This window comes from Triticum dicoccoides, chromosome 7B, assembly GCF_002162155.2.
Source record: "Triticum dicoccoides isolate Atlit2015 ecotype Zavitan chromosome 7B, WEW_v2.0, whole genome shotgun sequence".
NCBI classification, from domain to species: domain Eukaryota; kingdom Viridiplantae; phylum Streptophyta; class Magnoliopsida; order Poales; family Poaceae; genus Triticum; species Triticum dicoccoides.
The window spans coordinates 431860892-431869198 of record NC_041393.1 but is presented as its reverse complement, the minus strand read 5'-3'; the positions used below and the strand labels follow the sequence as shown (position 1 = coordinate 431869198).

The 8307-nt window shown below is 50.2% G+C and overlaps 1 pseudogene; it reads left to right on the top strand.

Moving 5' to 3' along the window:
- Positions 1 to 1755: 1755 nt before the first annotated feature.
- Positions 1756 to 8307, top strand: part of LOC119338964 — a 9481-nt pseudogene continuing 2929 nt past the window's right edge.

The window sequence follows — 8307 nt, the reverse complement described above, 5'->3', positions numbered from 1 at the left end:
CCACGGGGGCTGTAACCTCAAACGGGGCTTTGACCATCTCAGTAGTGGCCGTGAGCGTATCTGGGGTCGGCTCGGTGGTTACCTCCATCTTCTTGGAGCTCTCTGTCTCGTGGGGATCAGCATCCCGCGTCTGCTCCAATATCGGCAGATCTTTGCCTGGTTGTCCTTGGTCCATCATGAAACTGACGAATACTAGGAGACCATTGAAAGAAAAACACAATCGCAATGATAATGAAACAAAAAAGAGAGTGAGGATCGGTTACTGCTTTGCAAAAGTTATTTTTTTTCTCTGAACGGAAATATACCAACATCACGGATCCACTTACCTTCCCTTCGTTGGGAGAGAAGAACAGTGGTAGATGCGAGTGTTGCCTTTCTTGAATATGGTGAGGGAGAAGGGGATTCAGCGAAGAGTGAAATGATGGTTGCTTCATCCGTCAAACTTAGACTGCAGGGAGGTGGGGTTTTGTGATACGATGGCTCATTACTGCCGTGCTATGACCAGGGTGACTCTCCACCTGCATACTGCCTTCTAATTTGGTGGATGGCATTTGGGCCCACGCGCCGCATGTCGGTGAACAAAAGTATAACGGCATTCAGTAAAGGGAGACATTTCAATGACCTAGGAGGAGCCAGAAGCGGTAGAGTGTCACCACTGTACTGGTAGTAATTGTTTTTCTGGGTAGTAGTAGAGTGTCTCCACTGTACTAGTAGTAATTGTTTCTCTGGGCCCAAGACAAAACAGCCCATCCACACTAGTAAATAGTAAAATCAGTTCAAAAGCCCATATATTTACTGAATGAGAGGCGCTACCCACACCCAGCACACCCCCCCAAAGAACCTGGGTGCTCTTCTTCCTCCTTGCTCCAACTCACCTCACGTCAGCTCGCTCCACTCGTACCCCCAAATTCCTCACTTCACTCCTACGGAAAACCCCAGCTCCCCTTCTTCCTCACTCCTACAGAAAACCTCTAGCTCCCCTTCTTCTTTGCTCGCACTACAACTAGGCTCGTCATTCATTACTCTGCTCAAATCCGTGAGCGCGACGCGACGCCCTCGAGGAAAATGGAGTCGGCTGACCCCAGCGCCAAGAAGATGAGGCTCCCGCCAGCGGCGACGCCTGTTGTAGATCCCGCACCCGGCAGCGCGGGGAGAAGCAGCGACCCCGCCCCCACCGGATCCCAGGAACCCGTAGAATCTCGGGTGGACCGCATCAGCGATCTCCCCGATGCCGTCCTTGGGGAGATCATCTTGCTTCTCCCCACCAAGGATTTCTGCCGCACCCAAGTCCTCTCAATTCGATGGTGCCCTCTATGGCGCTCCGTGCCCCTTAATCTCGATTGTCGTCAGCTATCTCTCTTCAATGATTTTGAAATCCCCAGAGCCAGCATCTTCTCCCACCAGGGCTCCGTTCAAAGCCTCTGCATCCCGTCATGCTACCTGAGAAAGCATAGCATGCCCTGCACGGTGGACGCCTGGCTGAAATCCCCTGAATTCACAGACCTACAGCTGCTTGAGTTCTACTATTCCCCTGGAAATCACATACCACATACCGAACGCCATGAACTTGTGCCCTCAGCACCGATGTCCATCTCGCGGTTTTCCTCCTCTCTCCACACCGCCACCTTTGTGTTGTGCTACCTACCAGACAATCTGGTACTAAACCTTTGACTCCCATTTCTCAAGAAACTTTCACTTGTGCGGGTTCGTATATCGGAGGCCTCATTGCACAGCATCATCCACTCTAGTTGCCCTGCGCTGGAGTGCTTGGTGCTTGTTTTCACAATTAGAATCGGTTGTCTCCAAATAAAGTCGCCTAACCTTGTAAGAATTGGAATTTCTTTTAACGGAAGGCAGCTCATCATCCAAGATGCCCCTTCACTTGAAAGGTGGATCCTTGATTCTAGTTATTCACCGTTGCAAATAACCGTCCTCTCTGCGCCTAAACTGGAGACCTTGGGTGTAATACATGATATTTGTGCTCATTTCAATATGGTGTTTGGCTCCATAGTTCTTTAGGTACTTTATATTATTATCTACACTTGTAACCATAAGCTGCATTTTAAATTTCTGCGCACAATTTATATATCATCTTGGAGTACACATTTTGTACTAATATTATGTTCTATGCTCAATGAAGAGTTTCTCCATGGATGGCCTATCAATGGTGCTGGATTCTGTCAAGATCTTATATATCCAAATGAATAGTTTTGATCTGAACAAGATTATTGGCTTGCTGCAATGCTTTCTATGTCCGGATAAGTTGTATATAAAGGTGATAATTTCATGCACACTGGAAGCCCGCATATAGTGTACTAGAATTAACCGTTCAGTTGTTGCTCTTTCGACACTCTTCTTTTAGACCTTAACTGTTTTCAATCTTCATGTCTATTTAGGCAACAGGACGGGGTAAGAAAGTTATAACCAATCGGTGGATTCGTAAGGATCGGGATTTTCTCACTTCTCATGAGATTCAATTCAAGACAATAACGCTAGAACGATAGGTAGCCAACCATGCAAACACAAGATTTGTCACATTCTTCCTACTGAATGCAAGGTTACTATTGTCCATCAGGCTTAAGTTTATCAGCGGCATGGTTTTGACAGATGGGTATGTCGAAGAGCAAAAAAAGGAGTTTCAGGTGGGCAAAAGAGCTTCTGAACATGCCGGGCTTCTATTTACAACATATTGTGGTCATAATCCAGTAAATTTTATGACCCAGGATGTTCATTCTATGGACCTCACCGATCCATTTGACTATGACTGCCAAAAACAGTGCTGGAGTTAGATGTTGTTGCCCTTTTCAATCTGGGTTTTTTTGTAAACCTGATGAACAATTAACCCTCGTGCTTTTGTACAGTTTGTAAGCTGGAGTTAGTTGTTCCTGCCCTTTTCAACTCGGCTGTGACTGTCATATTTTCTTTGAAACAAGGAAAATGGCTTGCCATTCGTTTAGTTTAGAGTGAAATATTGTAACAAATCCCAACCAAGGGAAATAACATCACTCTCGCCGGCTGCTTGAGCTCACTGTGCATTACAGAAGCCAAGTGATTAGCCCCCACCAGCACCCACGAACTTATTTCGAACTAGCACATCAAATGGGCTGTAAATTTTCATAGGAAAGGCTGCATGACCATGACAGATTTGGATTCTGACATTTGGGACCCGCGAGGAAATAGCCTATCCAAGGTGGTGTCGACTTACTAGCCAGTTAACAAACAATTCTGCCTACCAGCCGTTGGATTGACATCCAACATCTGTCGTGTATCTTCTATCTCTTGTCTTCTTCTTCCTCCAGCCGCCCAAACCAAACCACCCCGTCGGCTCCTCCTGCTCCCGCCTCCCATGGCTGGCTGCGCCTCCGCCGCCCATCCGTACGTACCCTCCAACATTGGCCAGTCCCTCCCTCTATTCCCCCACACGTCATGTTATTCTTCGGTGACGTCAGCCCCAACACGCACCCTCGCCCGAACCAGTGAACCCTCGTACTCCCCTCCGCCTGCGACTGGACCGGCGCATCTTCAACGGCTCCTGTTCGTTCTGTCCTCCGCCTCGCTGCCGTCCTCCGCCTTGCGTCCTTGGTTCGCTCGTCGTGCGTGGTGCGCCGCCCTCTTGCGTTGTCAACGTCGTCAACAACTAAGAGGAAAAAGGAGATGACTGTACGTGGAGAGGATGACAGTAGGGACCCACCAGCGTCATGGCAGTACGCAAGCAAGTGCCTCTATAGTACAAGCCCAAAAATATGCTTCCTCCTAATGGTTGGACATCTGCGGCTCACGCCATTGTCAACGTAGTCAATAACGAGAGAATTACACCACGAGCGGCTGACACCAGGGACCCAGCAAGTCGCGCAGTTTTTTTTTTTGAGGAACAAGCAGTTGTTATTTATACTAGTTTTAGCGACGGATCAGGGTAACAACTGGGCTGTGCGGGGGCTGTGACCCGTCTAGCCAGGGTTTTATTTATGTTTACCACATCATGAGCCCAGTTGTGTTTTTTTCTTCTGAAAATGGCTAGCCCAGTTCTTTTTTTTAAGAAATACCCAAACAAGGCCTACTTGCTTTATCGGCCCTGCTGGGCTGCAAATCTTTCAAGACGAGGAGAGTTTCATTCGGTTTGCCCAGAAATGGATTGTACATTTTTAAAACACATCAAACCGGGAATTAGTTTCAATTTTTTTCATTATAAGATCTTAAATTCCATTGATTTTTATGCGTGGACAATTATTTGGATTTTACATTTATATAAATTATTTTTCAAAATAGTTTGAATGTGAATCGATATTTCTGGATTAAAAATAGTTGACCGCACCGAAATATGCAAAATTTTGTATACTTTTTAACCGTGGCCACAATATGGGGTGTAATGCTAACAAAAAGAAGATGGGCTCCAAAAAAATTCTTAAGAATAAGCAAATGGGCTGTATATTATTAGAGATAATGGCAAATGGGTTCTATGCTGTTTTCCACAGATTTGAGGTTGACTTGTGCGCCTACTACAGGGTGACGCATACGCTTTCATAAAAAAAAGGTTGACGCACACACAACGCCCTGTCAACTTAGTCAACACACGAGAGCAGTGACTGTTGGATGTCCATCCAACGGCTGTCGTGCTTCTTCAATCTCTGCTCTTCATGCTCCAGCCGCTCAAACAAGCGCCGGCGGGACTGCCTGCTCCCTGCTCCCGCGGCCGGCTATGCTGCCGGCGCAGGCCTCACGGCCCCACCGTACTCCCATCGCTGGCCTAGCCATCCCTTTACTCACCCACACATGATGTTATTCTTCGGCGACGGCAGACGAACCAGTAAACCCTCGTACTCCTCCGCGTGGGAAACAACTGCCGAGTATTCCCTGGCTTCGTGTCGTTCCCTTCCTAGGCCTTGCCGTCGTCCACCGCTCTGGTGCTCTCGGCACGGCCTAGTCAACGTGGTCAATGAACGACATCCATTGGAAGTGGACTGTACGTGGAGAGGCTGACAGCTGGGTCCACGACCACATGCAAGGAAATGCCTCCTTATTACGCGCAAAATAATGATTCCTCCACCTGACAGCTAGGACCCACAGGAAGGGCCTCTGTATTTCGTGAAAAAGGCGTTCCCCCCGCTGACAGGTGGGACCCACCAGCTATATCTTTGCACGCAAGGAAGTGCCTCCTTATTACGCCCAAAAAAATGAATACCCCCCTGCTAGCTGGGACCCACCATATTGTTGGGCTGACTTGTGGGCCTACTAAGTTGACGGGGACGGAGGGCTTTGTCAACTTAGTCAATACTCCAGTGACTGTATGATGTCCATCCAACGGCCATAGTGCTTCTTCAACCTCTGGTCTTCTTGCTCCAGCCACCCAAAGCAGCGGTGGTCGTGCCGCCTACTCCTGCCTCCCATGGCCGGCTGTGCTACCGCGGAGGCCTCACCGCCCCCATAGTACTCCCACCAATGGCCAGGCCATCCCTCCACTCACCCACACCCCCTGTTATTCTGCGGCGACGGCAGCCTCACACCGTAGCCGAACCAGTGAACGGTCGTACTCCTCTCCGCATGGGCATCCACTGTCGCGTCTTGCCCGGCTCCGCGTTGTCCCCTTCCTAGGCCTCGCCGTCGTCCACCATCGTGGTGCTCCCGGCGCGGCGTGGTCAATGTGGTCAACGACCGACTTCCATCGGAAGAGTACTGTACGTGGAGAGGCTGACAGCTGGGTCGACGGCAGCCGCAAGGAAGTGCCTCCTTATTACGTGGAAATTAATTATTCCTCCACCTGATAGTGGGGACCCACCGGACGGGCCACCAGTATTTTTGCAAAAAAAATCATTTCCCCCTGACTGTTGGGACCCACCGAACGGGCCACCGTATTTCGCGAAAAAAAACGTTCCCCCACTGTCAGCTCGGACCCACCGGAAGTGCCTCCTTATTATGCACAAAAAAATGAATACTCCCCCAGCTAGTTGGGACCCACCTTGGTGGGAGGCTGACTTGTGGGCCTACTAAGTTGACGGGGACGAAGGGCTTTGTCAACTTAGTCAATATGAACAATTCTAGCTCCAATGATCGTACGATGTCCATCCAACGGCCGTAGTGCTTCTTCAACCTCTGGTCTTCTTGCTCCAGTCGCCCAAAGCAGCGCCGGTCTTGCCACATGCTCCTGCCTCCCGTGGCCGGCTGTGCTGCCGCAGAGGCCTCACCGCCCCCTACTATTCTCACCGCTGGCCAGGCCCTGCGGTAATGGCAGCCTCACACCGCAGCCGAACTAGTGAACCCTCGTACTCCTCTCTGCGCGGGCTTCCACTGCCGCGTCTTCCCCGGCTCCGCGTCGTCCCCTTCCTAGGCCTCGCCGTCGTCCACCGCCGTGGTGCTCTCCGTGCGGCGTGGTCAACGTCGTCAAGGAATGACTTCCATCGGAAGAGTACTCTACGTGGAGAGGCTGACAGCTGGGTCCACGGCCACAACCCAGTTTTTCTGTGATTTGCCAAGTAAGTCGCTTTGTCAGGCCTGTTGGGCAGCAAATCTTTCAAGACGAGGAGATCTTTCATTCGGCTGGCCGAGTAAATGGCCCATCAGTAATGAGAAATGGGCTGTACATTTTTAAAACACATCAAACCAGCAATTAGTTTCAAATATCTTCTTTCTCATTTCAAGATTTTAAATTACATTAATTTTTATGCATGGAGAATTTGTTGGATTTTATATTGATATACATTTATTTTTAAAATTAGTTTGAATGTGAGTCGAAATTTCGGGATTAAAAACAGTTCGGACCGCACCGAAATATGCAAAATTTCGTATATTTTTTAACCATGACCACAATATGGGCTGTAATGCTAACAAAAAGAATATGAGCTCCAAAAAACCTTAAGAATTAGCAAATTGGTTGTAAATTATTAGAAATAATGGCAGATGGGTTGTATGCTATTTTCCACAGATTTGAGGCTTTCCTAAAAAAAGGTTACGCACAAGCAGTGACTGTTGGATGTCCATCCAACGGCCATCGTGCTTCTTCAATCTCTGCTCTTCCTACTCCAGCCGCTCAAACAAGCGCCGGCGGGACTGCCTGCTCCCTCCTCCCCGCGGCCGGTTGTGCTGCCGCGCAGGCCTCACCGCCCCACCGTACTCCCATCGCTGGCCTAGTCATTCCTCTACTCACCCACACCTGCTGTTATTCTTCGGCGACGGCACACGAACCAGTAAACCCTTGTACAGTCGTACTCCCCTCCACATGGGAAACAACTACCGAGTCTTCCCTGCCTCCGTGTCGTCCCCTTCCTAGGCCTCGCCGTCGTCCACTGCTGTGGTGCTCTCGGCGCGGCGTGGTCAATGTGGTCAATGACCGACTTCCATCGGAAGAGTACTGTGCGTGGAGACGTTGACAGCTGGGTCCACGGCCGCAGCAAGGAAGTGCTTCCTTATTACGCGCAAAATAATTATTTCTCCACCTGACAGCGGGGACCCATCGGACGGGCCACCGTATTTCACAAAAAAAACGTTTCCCCCCTGACTGCTGGGACCCACCAGCTACACCTTCGCACGCAAGAAAGTGCATCCGGGCAAAAAAAACAATTCGCCCCCCTAACTGCTGGGATCCACTAGCTACATTTTCGCACGTAAGGAAATGCGTCCGGGCAAAAAAAATGATTCGCCCCCTGACTACTGGGACCCACCAGCTACATCTTCGCAGGCAAGGAAGTACCTCACAGTCGGGACCCACCTGGTCGAAGCGTATGTAGCGTTGTCATTCTGGTCACGAACGTGTATGTACATACTGGTCGATGTAGAGGCGCGCACGTGTCGTAGTAGAGGCGTGCACGTGTCGTAGTAGAGGCGCGCACGTAGCATGTACATGTACGTACAGCGGCGAGGGTGCAAGAAAGAAAATACGCCCACGTACATACATACGGGCAGGGTCTCGAACGCCTACTCGCGCATACGTACATGGCTGGGTCGGAACGAGAAACAGCATCGTCATCGTGTTCATGGGGAGGCAACGGAACGCGTCGTGTTCATGGGGTGGCAACGGAATGCGTCGTGTTCATCGAGAGGCAACGGAACACGTGGGAGCCAACCGGCTGGGTCGGAACAGAATGCATGGTCGTGTTCATCGGGAGGGCTTGGATGGAACAGGCGATGGAAACGAGGCCTGGCGTACCGCACAATGGAGGAAACGGACCTCCTATGTTCGGAACGGGGTCTTGTTGATTGGGAGGGGTGTGGCGTACCGCAAAACGAAGGAAACGGACCTCCTACCATCGAAACAGGGGTCCTGTTGATCGGGAGGGGTGTGCGTACCGCAAAACGGACGAAACGGACCTCCTACGG